Source organism: Micropterus dolomieu, linkage group LG03 (assembly GCF_021292245.1).
Source record: "Micropterus dolomieu isolate WLL.071019.BEF.003 ecotype Adirondacks linkage group LG03, ASM2129224v1, whole genome shotgun sequence".
Lineage (NCBI taxonomy): Eukaryota > Metazoa > Chordata > Actinopteri > Centrarchiformes > Centrarchidae > Micropterus > Micropterus dolomieu.
In genome coordinates this window covers 6486181-6502185 of record NC_060152.1, presented here as the reverse complement: position 1 = coordinate 6502185, position 16005 = coordinate 6486181, and the positions used below count along the sequence as shown (strand labels likewise).

Below are 16005 nucleotides of genomic sequence, written 5' to 3'. Positions count from 1 at the left end.
GTCAATGCGGATCTGATTTGCATCACCGTCTTAGAAAACTGAGTGGGAAGTTTCCCCCTGAAATCTCTAGATACACGCTTGGTGTGGTCGCTGAGTGTGTATGGAGGTCATTATGGAGGCTAGAGGAAATGACAGCCGAGACAAACCAAGACTTATCTTTACTGCGCTTAACATTTGATTGTGTTTCCATCCGGATCAAAACGTAGTGCCAAAGCAGCAGCCAGATATGTTGAAATCCAGCTTGTTTATTTGGTTGCTTGGTAGGTTGGTTGTTTGTATTGTCAGTAAACGTCTCGCCAAAAGACAGTTTATCCCTTTTATGTTTTCTCGGAAAGAGGTTGCTCAAAACAACCAATGAACTAGACATGATCTTTGACACGCCTATAAACTTCATTACTATGTAAACATTTCGTTCTCTTTCGTATCTTGTTCATTCATCTATTTCAATGTTCTCTTTCAGTTAAAAATAATCACTTTAAAATGTATGTGAGACATAGCTGCTTATTATTATTAGCATATGGATAACAGAAACAAATTAGAGCAAGCATTAGAAACACAATGAGAACACTCTCTACCCTATTAATAATAAGTGAACAAAGGTTTTAGGTTGCCTTTAAATTAACGTTGGACACAGATTTATTTTCTCAGAGTAAGTGTCCCATTTTTCAAACTGTGGAAATCTCATTGAGGTACAAAATCCAGTGGACTTTTTCCTCACAAGTAGTGCAGATCCTGGTCTTTAAAAGATAAATTTTCCTATCAAATCTGTCTTCATTAGTTTTTCAAGAAACCAAGAATTTCCTTGACATCAGGAACGCACAGGCCTGAGTAAGCACTTCACTGCCTATACAAGCATGTCATACATCCACTTGCCGTGCTTAAAATGCATTTGTGATCCGATCCAAAATTCTCTTGGCTGGTCAACAAAGGCTGCCTTTGTAAACCATCTGAGAAAATGTTTGCAGTATTTTCCAGCATCACTGGATTAGTGAGCTGAGATGAGAGAAGAGGAGCTGCAGAAAATGAATGCAGCAGCTTGAAACTACAGCGCGCTTTGCGGACATATCAATGAGACTTCAGCTAGATGGGTCATTTATTTCAGAACAAAAGGACACGTGGAACAGATCTAATCAGTGCATGGTACTGAACGGTCCCCATCTCATTGTCAAGTGTGTTATTTTATTTACAACCAGTGGGAATCAGTATTACCTCTTGTTCATTATAAAATTAACACGCAAAGAGCTTATGTGCTTTCTGTTTCAGCTGAGTCCAGGATGTGCCAGAAGTAACTGTTAATTATTATGATTATTTATGCACAAAAATGCATAAATAATTAACTAACTAATGTGTACAAATTACTAATCCCTCAAATTACAATGCAGTGGTTAGTACTGTCGCCTCACAGCAAGAAGGTTGCAGGTTCAAACCCCAGTTGCCCTGGCCTTTCTGTGTGGAGTGAGCATGTTCTCCCCGTGTCTGCGTTCTGTCTGGCTTTCTTTTCTCCCAACAAACACGTGTGGACTATGTTAATTTGTGTTAAGTGTGACTGGTTGTTTTTTGATTGACTTTTTCGTATTAAAGCAAGACCACTGACCTTAAAGTCCTTCTCCACCCAAAAAACGTGCTTTCATTATTGCTCCTTGACTTTGACGTTGGAGCTTAACTGTCCAGAATGATGTATGTGTATGAGTTTTCACATTCATCTGCTGAAGAAGAAAGGTTTCTCTGTGCTCACCTTGAATCTGAGTGTAACACCTGTATGTATGAGCATGTTTTTGTGACACCAAACGGCTGGTGATCACTGCTAGTCAGGAAGCCAATCGTGGTCCAAATGTGATGTGGAAACCTCAAGCCTCCAGTGCAGTGAATGGACTTTCCAGTGAAGAGGGGGGGAGACATGTTAAACTTCTGGAATATATGATAAATTCTGGATTTTTCAAAGAGCAAAAAGCAATATATGCAATTTTAAGACATTTTAACGGACCATTTCCGCCACATGAGCCACAATTCTTATTATTCAAAGCAAAGTATTTCTATATGTTTTCAAATATTTCTAGAGGGAATGTTGTGGTGGCAGCCCGGCTGACGGTGAGTGTCCTGGTTTTTTTCTCCTTATCAGTTATTCTGCTTTTTCCTTGGTTTTCTGTTCCCTGCCTGCCTCCCTGTGTTTTCTCCCCTGTGTGCTCTCTCTCTCCCTCTGCTCCTGAGCCCAGCCAACGACCCGCACCTGCATCCCATCCGCCACCTCGTCAGCCTGCCACACCTGCCATTAGTCAACCTCATCCCTGCCTGTATTTCAACCCCGGTTCTCCACACCACTCTTACTTGATCGTCGTTGCTCCATACCCGGTACCGCCATGTTTCTAGTTTTTTCTCACATTTTCCCTGTGCTTGGTCTCTGTTATCTCTAACCCTGTCTCCCTGTCTGTTTCCCTCCCAGGTACACTCACCCTCGTCCTCCGTTCAGTCGGCCGGGCTCATCCACCGGCCCTCTCCTCCTTGGAATTCCCCCACGGCGTCCTCCCTGTTCTCGTACCGCTCCTCGCTTCCTCTGCCCCAGTGTTCCCCGGCTCCCTGGCCCCCAGTCTCCTTGGTTCCCCGTGCCTGTGTTTCCCCGACATCCACCTCTCCCTCCAGTCCCTCTACCCCTTTTTCCCTCAATAAACCTCCTTCCCTCAGAGTGCTGTGTTTGGGTCCTCTCTGTCCCCACACCACCCTCGTAACAGAACGATCAAGCCAACTATGGACCCAGCAACCGCCCTTCAGGAGGCAGCTAGTCAGCTGTGCAAGGAGCTGTTGGAGGAAAAGTGGAGGGGCTCGAGTCAAACGGGCTACAAGCTGGCGCTTTTGACCTTTGGCCAGGTAAAGGTTTCTCAGAGGCCTTGGCTGAGAGACGCCATCCCAGAGTGGCTGGCCAGATTTTTCAATCTCCCCGCTTGCCCCCAGTGTACTCCTACCCAACCCGCTAGTTGCAGGCTGGGAAGCATTTCCCTGTCTAGCCAGGCCCCTGCCGCTAGCCCCCAGCCTGCTCCATGCCTGCTAGTGCCGCTAGCCCCCAGCCTGTTCCCATGTCTGCGAGCGCTACTAACACCCTGCCAGTCCCTTCTGGTGCCCGGCCTGCCTGTTGTTCCCCGGGTCCGCCTGACACCACTCTTGACCCCTGTCGTCAGTTTGAGGGAACCCGCCTGGCCGTCTTCTCTTCCATGGTGGCCATCGGAGGAGACGTGGCCATCACGGCTCCCGCCAACATGCACCACTCTCCCTAGATCCCCAGCCCGCTAGCGCCGCAGGCCCCCAGCCTGTCCCTGATCCCCAGTCGGTTAGCCCCCATTCTGACCCTGATCCCCAACCTGCTAGCGCCGCTAGCCTCCAGCCTATCCCTCCTAATCCCCAACCGGCTAGCCCCCAGTTTGGTCCAGGTCCCCAGCCTGCTAGCGCCGCTAGCCTCCAGCCTGCCCCCCCCCCGATCCCCTGCCCCTTAGGGCCGCTAGCCCCCATGCCTTGTTGGCGGACCGACCCCTGCTCCTCGTGTTGGCGGATCGACCGGCTTCAGCCCCGCCGGTGGTCCGGCTGACCTCTTGGAAGTGCAGTGAATGCCTAAATATAACAATGAAAAAGGTGTATGCTTTATTAAATGTTTTGCAGATATGTTCAGTATCAACACTTTTAATTAACAGCATTTCCACATTATGTTGATTAAAATCTACAAGGTGTTACATTTCCTTCAACATGTAGATGCTATTGCAAATTAGTCATATAGGCTATATATAAACATCATTTCTAGACAGGGTGCTAAGAGCTAACAATCAGCATTGTGCGGGCGTTGAAATAGAAAGTTGAGTGTCAAAGCTTTTTTAATTTTCTCCATCTGACACAATTTATTATTAAACCAGGAGAAAGCCCACTGAGATATTATCCCTACATCAAGGAAGACCTGGTCTGGGGACTTGAACTCCCAAAGTGGTATCAGCACCTCTAACTGGAAAGTCTTTTGTAAGAAGTTCCATGTTGAGGGTGCACAATATGAAAAGGCAGCTTTAGTGTGGAGGTGCCCAGAAATTAATGAATCCATTTTCTTATTCATATTTTTTTGTCCTTGTCTTCTCAACACTCTGTCTCATGGTTTTGGTAGTACTTTGAACATTGTTTCAACACTTCTTGTTTACTTTTGCTGTCTACTGTAACCACGTAAGTTAAAATTTACCAAGTTGTATGTTGCTCTAAATGAGCCCATAGGAATGGATGATATTCTGAATTTGGTCTGAGATAAGTGTTTATACTTGGAAATATATAACTTTTTTAAAGGACAATAGATGTCTGTTCTGCTGATCTGTGCTAATTCATTCACAAATTAAGAACAAATTGAGTAAGGTATATGTAAAGGAATAATGAAGGAACTATACTGCTGATACACGCCAGTCTCAGCATATTTTTTGCAGTTGTTGCCTCTGCCTCACTGTTGACACATTATCCCGTACATAAAGCAGGCCGAATGTATTTCCTTCACCGCAGTTCATGCTTGACTAGGAATTCTACTTGTATATTCTTTTATATTGTCTTCCATAGGGCTTCAGTCATAAATTTAATGGAATGTATAACTCAATAAAAGACATAACCTCGAGGTTATTTACTGGTAGCTCCCAACTACCATCATCTGGGCCCATAATGCACAGAAAGAATGTGCACCTTGTCACAGGATGACACCCAAAGCCCAATAAATCCTCATACCGCCACTGCACCACAAGATAAATGGAAACCTCCTCCACCCAAACTACCTGCAACCCCACCACCCCCCTGTCCACCAGCAGTCACTGTCAAGGTTACCCAGAGCAATGTACTTTGTGAGGGAGCTGCACTCTTCATTTTCCATCATTGCAGTCCTGTGCCCCATACAGCTGGAGTTGAAGATGTCCCATCTGAAAGAGTGGGGGATCAACACAGCGAACCGACTTGGCTGTCCTGCGGGAAAGCATTTATTTATTCAGGTTCCAGTTTAATTAATTTCATGCCAGAGGTTAAAAAACAGTCAGTTTTAGAAAAACCCTTTTCCGTGTCCCACCCCACTCTACAGTCAGATCCATGCTCATGCCATGATATGACCCCAATTACTTGGTTATTCAATCTCTGCTCTTTCCATTGTTTCACATTATTGTAAACCAAATATTTAAAATCAGGGAGATGACAATAAATCAGCCTTCCTCCTTTCATTCATTTGTTTTTCATTCCCTCGTCACGCACAATATCTCAGACACAGATTGGAGTTTTCCTTATACAAACACAGCTGCATTTGGGAGCACAAATAATCATATTGGTTGGTTAAACCCCAACAGACAGAGTCAACAAATACGTTCTATTTTTCAGAACTCGAGAAAGCTAAACCGTCAACTGGTGGAGAAGGAAGACTGATTAAAATAAAAACAGTAAAAACTAGGTTTGGCCGATTTGACCATTAGGTTATGCAGTACTGTTTTTGAGGTAGCAATATCCTTCCACATCTTCACACGTGTATGTCTGTGCATCCATACAGTCAAAATTTAAAAAATACCATACCCATGTGTCTTGGCTACCATTTCCATGGAGAGACTCAAATCACAGCAGAAATGATTTCCAAATGCTTCGTTGTTGAACTAAACACATCCCCATAGTTGCCAAATCTGGAAGTAACTACCACTGTAGTTCAGTTGTTAAAATGCACTTTGCAAATCGTAGATAATGCCTACTTCTTTTATGTACACATTTGTATCTTTGACTTTTAATTAAAGAAAACAACACAGCCACAGAGTTTAATGTCCACCCAAACTGTACCAGTCCCCAAAGACCAAAGGAAACTCTCCAGCACCAAGTACGATGTTTTTGACTTCCAGCAGTCACCTCCCTTCCAGTCTACAGCCACTATATTTTACACATGCAGCTGGCGCTGGTTTAATAAACCAGCTGCAGTGCTGGTGAACGCTCCACTACAAAGCAAGTACCAATGGGAGACATGACCTTCTTATTAACCAAACAGAGTAATTTCACTAGGTGAGAAAGTGTCTGACAACAATCTCCTGTCTGGACATTACGGCTAGACAGCCAGCGGAGCATTCAAACTAGATCACTTGTGTGCAGTGCTTGAAGTGGACCAGTACTCATCAGTACGCAGTACTACATTTTACTCTTTACTGTACCGGGACTTTTTCTTGCGTATATCGGCACTTCTCCCAAGCTGCCACTACTCTTCGCTGCCCTCTCCATATCAGGTTCTCTGGGTGCTAGGTGAAGCTCACCTGTCCCCGTTCTTGCCCGCCTGCTAATCTCTTTTGGCGGAGACAGACGAGGGAGAAGCTCGGGTGTCTTTCATGCTGCCAAGTGCATAAAGTAGCTTGTCACTTTTTTTGAACCGACCAATCTCAGCCAGGAGCCACAGTCAGTTGAAACCTCTCAGGGAAGCTCCACCCCCTGTCTCTCCAGGAGCAGGCACAGACCTGTGGCTCTTTAAGAGGTGATTTACAGGGAGTACTCAGGATCTCTCTGCAGGCATTGTGTTCCAGTGGGGTTAGGGAGCAGGTATGTCTTCTAAACAGTATGCGTCAAGGCTGACAATGTTTTCACTTTTGTGAACATGTTTTAATTTGTTTCATCCCAGGCATTTTAAGCCACCTGTCGTCAAGACCTTGTATGCTGCATAGCCTGTCATGCAAAAGTTCACAGCAGAGAAGGCATTGGAGGTTGATAACCCTGAGGGAAAAAGATACTATCTAGTAGAGCTATGCAAGGTTACTAGTTTCTGTGTTTATGTGGCCTTTGATAAGATGATTTACATTGCAGTGGCCCTAAACATCCGATCCATAAATGAGGTGGAGTCAGAGCTGGGTTGACTATTTACTGCATTGGTTGAGGTAAAAATCATCTGTAAAGTATTTAGCAGGTACATTTTATAGTATGTGTTAAATAACTGAACTAATTAAATTCTTGTAATTTTAGAGTTGTATAGCCATACTGATCAACTCCTGCTATTTGTGCTTGTATTTTTATGTGGATTCTTATTTTATTAGTTACAGGTGGATGGGCCCTGTGAATGTTGTTGCCAACTGCTAAGGTCTGCTACGGGTGTGGCTATTTTCCCTTTTTTCTGCATGATTTCCCTCTGCTTATTAGCCATCCCCCCACCCCTCACCCCCCCAACTAGTGTTCTGCCAGACGGACAGGGTGGTGCAGATGACTTGAAAGATTAAAGTGATGAAAGAATTTGGACTTTGAGATAATTAGGGAAACGCAAACTTGATTTTTACAGCATCACCTTGAGATCAGGGAGTGTAAAATGATGTACCTGACTACTGAGTGAAATGTTCAACCCACCTGCAACATTTTGTTTCAAAGGTTTAAAGTTTAAGCTGCACAAACACTTTTAGGAAGAGGAAATTAAAGTGTCACACTATCCAAATAAAACAGTGATTTTCTAAGATTATTTTGAAGTTTCGAATCTAATGTCTTGAAATTTACATTTCTTGTAATCCATGCAGCAAATTACGAGGTATAAACTTTTGCAAGTGTAGCGCCCCCCTAGTGGAAGAATATCCCAGGACTGCTCAGGGAAGCTTGGGCTGAGCATCTGAACAGATGCATCAAGTTTGGTTACAATAGCTTAAGCCAATTTTGATTTACGGGCATTTATGTAAAATTGTACGTAAATACACAAGTAAACATTTATGGAAAAAACTGAGTGATCAGTGTTTTTAACATTTTTAGAGCAGAAGAAAATTGAAGCAAAGATGCAGATGAATTCACAGATTCAAATGATGAAAGAAGTTTGACTCTAAACAATTATTGTAAAAACGCAAAGTTTATTGTTATAGCGCCACCACAAGGTCTATGAGGGCCATTTTTTTTTTTTGCCTGAGTAGTGGGTGGAATTTGCAACCTACGTACCAATTTTGGTGAGTTTTCGTCCAGCAATTTTTGCTGGCCAAACACTTAGCGGACACAAAGAAGAAAGGAAGAAGAATCAGAACAAAAACAATAGGGCTCCAGCAGCTTTGCAAGTGTATTTTGACATTTCTATGATTTTCATTTCCTTATAATGTTTTTTTACAAATATTTTTGACAAATAGCTTAATTTTGTGCTCAAAGTTGCAAAAATTGCTTAGTTGTTAAAATGGGGTGGTGAAGTATGACTATAGAAATTCCATAAGTCGTACGTCATTCTCCAAGCTTGCGCAGGAGCACTGTCATGTCTAGTTAAAAAACTGTCACGCCATCATGCCTTGTTAAGTCAGAGCATCAAACTGATAAACATCGTTGTGAGCTAGCTAACCAATTTATCATGTAATTTACTTAGAACTTACAGTTTGGACGTCTCTCTGTGTCTGATTGTTGGTTTGTCTTGCTAACACAGAGGGTCTTCATTTTATTTTTTAGTTTCCTCCTCTTGGTTTAGTGTGCTGTTCATTTTCATTATGGCATATGTGCGTGCGGTGTTGGAGGACAGATGACGGAAAACTCGTCGCACTTTGACCTGCAACCTTTTTATACACAGTCTGCAACATGCATTTTACTGACGGCCGTTTCACTGATGCATCAGCGGTGCTGAAACGGTGAGTTGTGCACTCAAAGGATTTCTTCACACTAGCGAACTAACGTTAGTTGATGAAGTGCAAACGTTTATTAATTAACATGACGTGTTGTCTGTGTGTGAGTGAGCATTACATCCTAATAATTAATTAATTTCAATTCGTGAGGCAGGTTTAAATCCAGCCATGGGCTTCTCTGTGTGGAGTTTGTATGTTCTTCCTGTGTTCATGTGTGTTTCGGTGTATAATGTTATATTTGTAAATGTGTACTGAGTTTTGTAGATGGGTAAGATAATTAGTTTTATAAAGGAAGCACTCATGGCTTTGGACAAGCAAGAGGCAAAGAAGTGACAAGAGCAGCTGCACAATCATAGGTCATAGCTACTCCGATGATGAAAACGTTCAATAATGAGCATTGGCACCACAAGTGTGTGGCTTCTCTGTTTGTTTTTGTCAACTACTCATTAATATGGAGGTCCTGAGCGCTCAGCGCACTGAAACTTAAGAAGACACATTATACATACATATTATCTAACACATCTCAGACTGAACATCAGCAGAGACAGAACATTATAAGCTTCGTAAAGGTTGATCTTATGGCAGGGCTGGTGGTTGTTCCATTTAGGTCGGCTTTTGTTATAATTACATTTTCTTATTTACAGAAAACCTGAATCTGTGGATGCCAGGAATTATTAAACATCTGTACTCAACTGCAGTTTCTTCCACTCTAACTGAGATGTGATGGTGAACCACGTTCAGAACGTCCATGAACACAGCACGCTGGAACCTGTTACAACATACCTTATATATACCTTGATTAGTGGTCCAGTCTGCAGTGGTGCTGGTTGGTGCCTGGTTTAATTTGATTTCAGTGCCTCCAGAAATAATATATTGTGGAGGTAAATTTTCCAGATTGTGCAAATAATAATTTTATAATTGAAAATGCATCACACCAACATTTGTACTGAAGTAAATCTGGAGTAAAGATTCTGTTTTGAAATAACCATTTTGGAGATTAAGAGTAAAAACACATGAACAACATTTTACAAATAAGAAAACACAGTACTAGCTTCACGAAGATTTAATTTATTGCAGGGCTGTTTTACTGGACTGTAACAGTTTTAGCTTGGTGTAACCTATTAACAGAAACTATTATTTAATGTAGATGGATATTCTTGCGCAAACAAAAGCCAATGCCACTTTTTACTCACAAGGTGGCAGCGTTGGCTCACAATACAAGAAGAATAGTCTTTTCTTCTGGGTTTTTTCACAAATATACAACTTGTGAACTTCATGAGCTGCCTTTTCCACAGGTTTCTCTCGGTAGTTCTGCATTTCAACCACGATGGAAGCTGAGAGGTTGCTGTGATGTGCATATTCTATAAACATGTTTTTCCTTTCCAAAGCATACGCATCAGCCCTCATGGAGTCAACTGCACCTGCTCCGCTTAGCAGATCAGCCAAAAGATCCTCATGGATGGATGAGGCAGTCTGCCTTTGTCGGTTAACGGATTAACACAGGACATAAATGTGAAACCAGCACAGAAGTCTTGGTTCGCGGTTTTCAGGTTACATCTTTATTAATGAAGGCAAAGGCATTTGTCTATTTGTAAGATATCTATCTGTATGTATTTTCATGTGGAGCCAGTAAATTTTATGTAAAATATTTTTTATTAATAAAATCTTGAGAATTGTACAGCTTTGGTTTGCTCTTGAGTCTTTTCTAGTTTAAAATGTTGTTTTATTTTGACCATACCCATTTGGTACATCCACACATTTTAAAAAGTTCCAATCTTGTGTTTGTGTTATTGTTAATTGCAATGTATAAATATTAGAATAATTAATAGTTTTATATAAAACTAATTAATGCACTATGCATCTGTTCAATATGATTGCAACTGCATAAAATGTGATTAATTTGATTCTCAACCTAATGAGGCTGTATAAAATGTGTAAATACCCCATTCTTCAGGACACAACACATAAAGGTAAGGACTTCTTAATGTGCCTGCCTTCGGCCCAGCAGCCTGCCTGTAAACTGTATGGTATGCTTGGTAATATAGGGACGAAATATCTACAGCTAAAGCTGATGAAAATATCATTATTGTTAGTATTATATAAGTAGTGGTGATGTACATACAATGTTGTGTTTCTTATAGCCTACATAAACAGAAATAACCCAGATTCCATTTCCAACAACCAAAAACTCAACTTTACATGCAGAAGATCAAGTATACAGTTGTATTGTAACTGTAGACAAAATAGCACAGTTAAACAGAGTAATAGACCCCCCGCGTTAAAGTAAGCACACCATAAAATGTAGCGGGAGTTATCGTGTGCAGTGCGTGATAGGACCATCGACTGTGTGACTGATAACAGCTGATACGCGCACATTAGTTTCTATCATGGGTAAGTAATAGCTACTCCTGCCAGACAGTAAAGTGCACTAAACTTTACAGTATAGTGATGTTAACACAGCATATCGTTAGTGAACACTCCAGCCGGTCAGTTTTTGGTTGTCATGGTAATTGATTAAGTATGACTATTAACCACACCCCCATTCTCTGTTTGAGAAAGAACATTAACCAAAAACGGCAGTTAAAACCAATAGTATGAAGGTGCAGTACCGGAGGCTGCAGTTTCAGGACCCCCGCAATCCTGGGACCGCAGTTCTAGGACCCTAGTTCTTTTGCGACAGCGCCATCTTGAGGAGTGGTGGTGGAGGTTAACCCTGTCTGCTAGCACATCGGCTGTGAGACATGCATATATATAATCAATAACTTAGATTTAGGCACACACTCGGTGGTGGTTGTTGTAAGGATAATTGGCTTCGGGGGGCTGTAAAGAGTAACATAGCTAGCTAGCTAACTAGCTAGCCAGTCAGCTAGCTGGCAGTATCAAAGTAAACAAGGGTCCTGGAATTGCTGTTATAGGAGACTTGTCCTAGGATTGCGGTCCTGAAACTGCAGCCTCCGGTACTGCAGCTACATGCTACTCGTTAAAACTGGCTGGAGGGGGGCTTTAAATGTTACAAATACTGTATAGACTAGGCAGACTATCCAAATAAAATGTAATCTGTAAATACAATCAAATGGCCAGAAATAACAAGAAAATGCCATTTGGTAATAAGGTAACTCATTGCCTACGTGTACCGATCATGCTTACTGTCGTGCGTGGGTACCCCCCAAACACCCGTTCTGAGCCAGGAAAAACCCTGAACTGTGAGTCACATAACATTGTCTACTGTAAAAAATGAATGGGACCAGCAGCGCCTTCAGTAGCTGTTCCCACTCATTATCATTATTCATTATCGTGCAGAAACCTGCATAATACATACAAGACTTCTGCACAACTGAAAAATATTTCTGAGGGATTTTTTTTGTCAGGCAGTGGCTTAGCATAAAATTAGCTAACTGTCAGGTGACCATACTTCATCTTTTTCCCCAACATGGCCTTTTTTGTGATCTAAATTCGGACAGGATTTCTACATCGCCCAAAATATCCGGGATTTGGCTTTTGCTTTTACAGTCGGCGTTAATCGTGTGTTTTTGAATTGCTTTGAACTTCTCGCACACCACCATTGGTTGGTCTTGCAGGCCTATAAGTTGCTCACGCAAACGTTGGTCAAACTGCATTTCAGTCATTACCCTCAGCACAACAGAAACAGCCAAGTGGCACATGGCAACTGAATAGTGTAAAAAATGACGGAGACAGAGTAGGAGGTAGATTGGATGCTTTTTTTATCCATGCGCATTCATAAAGGTGCTCATCAATATCAGTTTTCGTGAACCGACCAATCACAACCTAGATGTTGGTTGGCTAACTTGGCAGGTTGACTCGCTACAGCAAACTACAAATGTTGACCTGCTTGTATAAGAATGCCGATGAATATTGACAAGTTAGCTCTCAGCATTAACAAAGTAGAGACTAACCACCATGTAGAGCATTTTTCTTGCACATGGATTCAAAGAATGAGAACAACGTACCATGATGAAACTGCTGTAACTAGAATCAGTATTGTAGCCTACTACTGGTAAGCTACTGTAGGATACTATTATCTGAAATATAGTGAATACACTAACATTTGCCCTGATCAAACCTTAACAAGATACAAAACGGTTTTATTTATGAATCAGCTGAATTGCTGAATCTCTACTAATAAGCTGTTGAAATACTACACAATCTCTAGCCAAATAAAGTGTAACCTATGGCCTAAATATATTAGTATTATACTAACATTCAACTTTTTATTTAATTTTATAATATTGTAGTAATACACAAATTTATACTAGTAACTCTTCCAGGTGGATAGTGCCTCTGCAGTGAACAATTGTCGCTGGGATGCCATTGTGCGACTATGTATTCTAGCAACCTCTCTTCTTGAGAGCAACTTGTTCCCCTTGTTCTGTTTTACTAATATAAAAATAAAATGTAATAATTTGTGTTCATGTGACGCAGAATGCATGACCTGCAAGCTGGTAGGTACATGTCAGTGACAACTAAAAGTGCTAGCAATTGCTAGAGGACAGTCTAGAGGCAAGACCAAGTTAGTAGACTACCTTTTACAGTTAGTAACAGCACTTCATAGTAGTGTCTCCATTCTTAGTTTTACTTTTTCCACTTTGCTTCAGTATGTTTCTTGCACCTGCAGCTGATTATGTTTTGAGGAAAATTTGAAACAAAGAGGCTTTGACGGCTGACACAGGTCTATCAACAAAAATGGTGCATCATAAGCACCCATAGCAGCTAATAATCTGTAGTCCACATGCCTTGTAGCTTGTGTTAATCTTACCTGTGTAGCATCTACATAGAGAAAAAAAATCATTGTTGTAATGTAGCCTACTGAAGTTGGACCATTTGACATCAAGGAGTGTAATTTGTTGTGTCTAGCTGTTCTAAGCTTGAAAATGCAGGTAAAACTCGCAGGTATGTTTTCATCTTCTTTCCTTATAGCCTGATTGTACCCACTCAAATGCAACTGCATGAGTTGTTTTGCTGCAATTCATTCCCCTAACATGTCAGAACATCTTTATGTATTATTAAATGTTTGTGACTATTAATAATTTACAGCTGTCTAAGTTTAATATTTAATTTTAAGAGTTGTAATTAAAAACATTAAAGCAAAGTAAATGGAATTTAAATACAAAAAACAAAAATGCCATGTGAGTATACACAACAGTTTTATCACTTGTCACGCAAAATGAATAATGTAGGGCTTTACATAATAGCAAAAAAAGGACAAGAGGCCTTAATATATTACCAGAAATTGGTGCCATATGGATCTTGTTAAGCGAACAAAATCGGCATTGTGTATTGAGGAGAGATTTTAAGCTCTGAATAACAAAGTAGGATGAGAGGCTGAATATGTTAATAATAACATAATAATGATTAGACCTTTATTCATAATACACTTTTCTTAACAAAGTTACAATTTTCAGTGAACTATGAGGAACACTACAAAGCTCACCACAATCAGCTTCAGTGAAGGAAAGTTGTTCGCAGCTGGCTCCATCAACGCCACAACCTGCCAAGGCCAACTCAGCATAATTTAGAAACCACACCAGACTCAGCAGGCAAATTACCAATGGCACAACAACATAATGAAGGGGGAAACAAATTAGCAGCAAGTTCATTAAAAATTTCAGTTGTTCAATAGACCCTAAAGTTTGTTTAGCAGCTGAATGAACTGCACGTAATGCTGAGCAGTGATGGAAGAAGTATTCAACACCCTGAAGGGTAACTTCAGTATTTTTTTAATCTGGACCTTATTTTCCCATGTTTTTGTGTTTGTGACTAACCTGGACAACATTTTTTGAAATTGGTCTAGCACTGAGCAAGTGCGCCGTAGTCACGGGGAACTGTGCCCCATCAAAGTATGTCCATTAAAGTGCTTGTTTTTGCCACTGACAGGTTTAGACTGTGTTATGTATATATGTTATTACAAGTGTCTGACAACATAATGAAAAGGATCACTACAGAGATTTACCTTTTTTTTAAAAAGTAAGATCCTTTTTGTTTAAGCAGAAACAGTCACTATATCCTTCTCGTCAAAGACACCAAATAGTAATTTTACCTCTCTGGTCTACTGTTGCCTCAATCGGATAGTTTACGTTATTGTGTGACTTTGGTGTTTTTAAAGCTTTGAAACACCAGCAACTCCCATGTTCTGTGAGGTAAAATCACTATTTTTATCAATGGAATCTGGTGGCTTTGACACGAGCAATATAGTGACTACAGTGTCTCTGGCTAAACAAAAAGGATCCTACTCTTTAAAAATATTTCTATCTTGGCAGGGATCCTTTTGACAGTGTTGTCAGACACTTGTATAACCTGAGTCTGTCAGTGACAAAAACAAGCACATTAGTGGACCTACTTTGACAGGGCGCAATTGCCCAAAAGAATTAGGTTGCAGCCGCTGCTGCTGATTTCAGCTCTCTCGCTCAATACAGGACCAATTTCAAAAAATGTCTCATTTAGTCACATAGACACAAAAACATGGAAAAGGGCCAAGTTGAAAAATACTGACGTTACCCTTAATCTGCATTCAGTGTTTTTCTTAAGTACAGATGTATCATTAACAAAATATACCTAAACTTATCAAGTTGGACAAGGGTACTATGTTGGAAAATGAAATATTTTACAGTCCGTTGTGGTATTACAACTCTTAGCTTAGCACAAAGACTGGAAAAGGGCAAACAGTTATGGCTCTGTACATTGATAATAAAAATACCTACCAACACCTCTTAAGCTCACTTATTAACATGTTATATATCACTTGTTTAATTTGCACAAAAAACAAATTGTAAAAACAACTATTTTTGGTAATATGGGGTGGGGGGGTTGTGTGCCGGACTATTTGTTGCCTCTGAACAGTTGCCAGGCAACTAGTGGACACTGGAAGAAGTTATTGGCCCCAGCCAAGAAATAAACCAATACATAACCCCTGTAAAATGGTCCTAAACTTCAGATTTTGTTGCCTTTGGACAGACTCAGGCCGGCTGTGTCCCACCGTTTCATGTCTTTCTGCTAAGCTAAACTAACCGGTTGCCAGCTATGTAGAACGGACAGTTTCTAAATCTTAGTTTACTCCTATCAAATCTGGCTCCAGGTGCTATCAATTTTATGTGAGAATCCAACAAGTCCTCATTGTCTCGTGTTTGGATATCTAATTCATTTGCAATCATGGTTGTCACCCTTACTTCCCTTCCAGCCTTACTGGCTGGGTGTGAGTCTTTGCACAATGGTGTGTGTGTGTGTGTTGTTGTGAAGTCTATGGTCTGTGTCTTCTTAGGCTGCAGCGTGAGAGAGTAATAGGGCTGAGCGAGTGAACTGTAACTCAAAGGTCAGTGTATCTTTCAATAAACACTTTAAACATTATTCTAATAAACATGTTAATCATTATCCTAATCAAGTTAGGCATATAACATATTCACACATCATGGCTAAATGATAAATA

General features: G+C 41.0%; 1 long non-coding RNA gene across 1 annotated transcript; it reads left to right on the top strand.

The window, feature by feature from the left end:
* Nucleotides 1-8440: 8440 nt before the first annotated feature.
* LOC123968879 lies at nt 8441-10245 on the top strand. Its single transcript, XR_006824562.1, has 2 exons — nt 8441-8573; nt 9212-10245. It is a non-coding gene; the product is annotated as an uncharacterized LOC123968879 (long non-coding RNA).
* Nucleotides 10246-16005: the final 5760 nt, after the last annotated feature.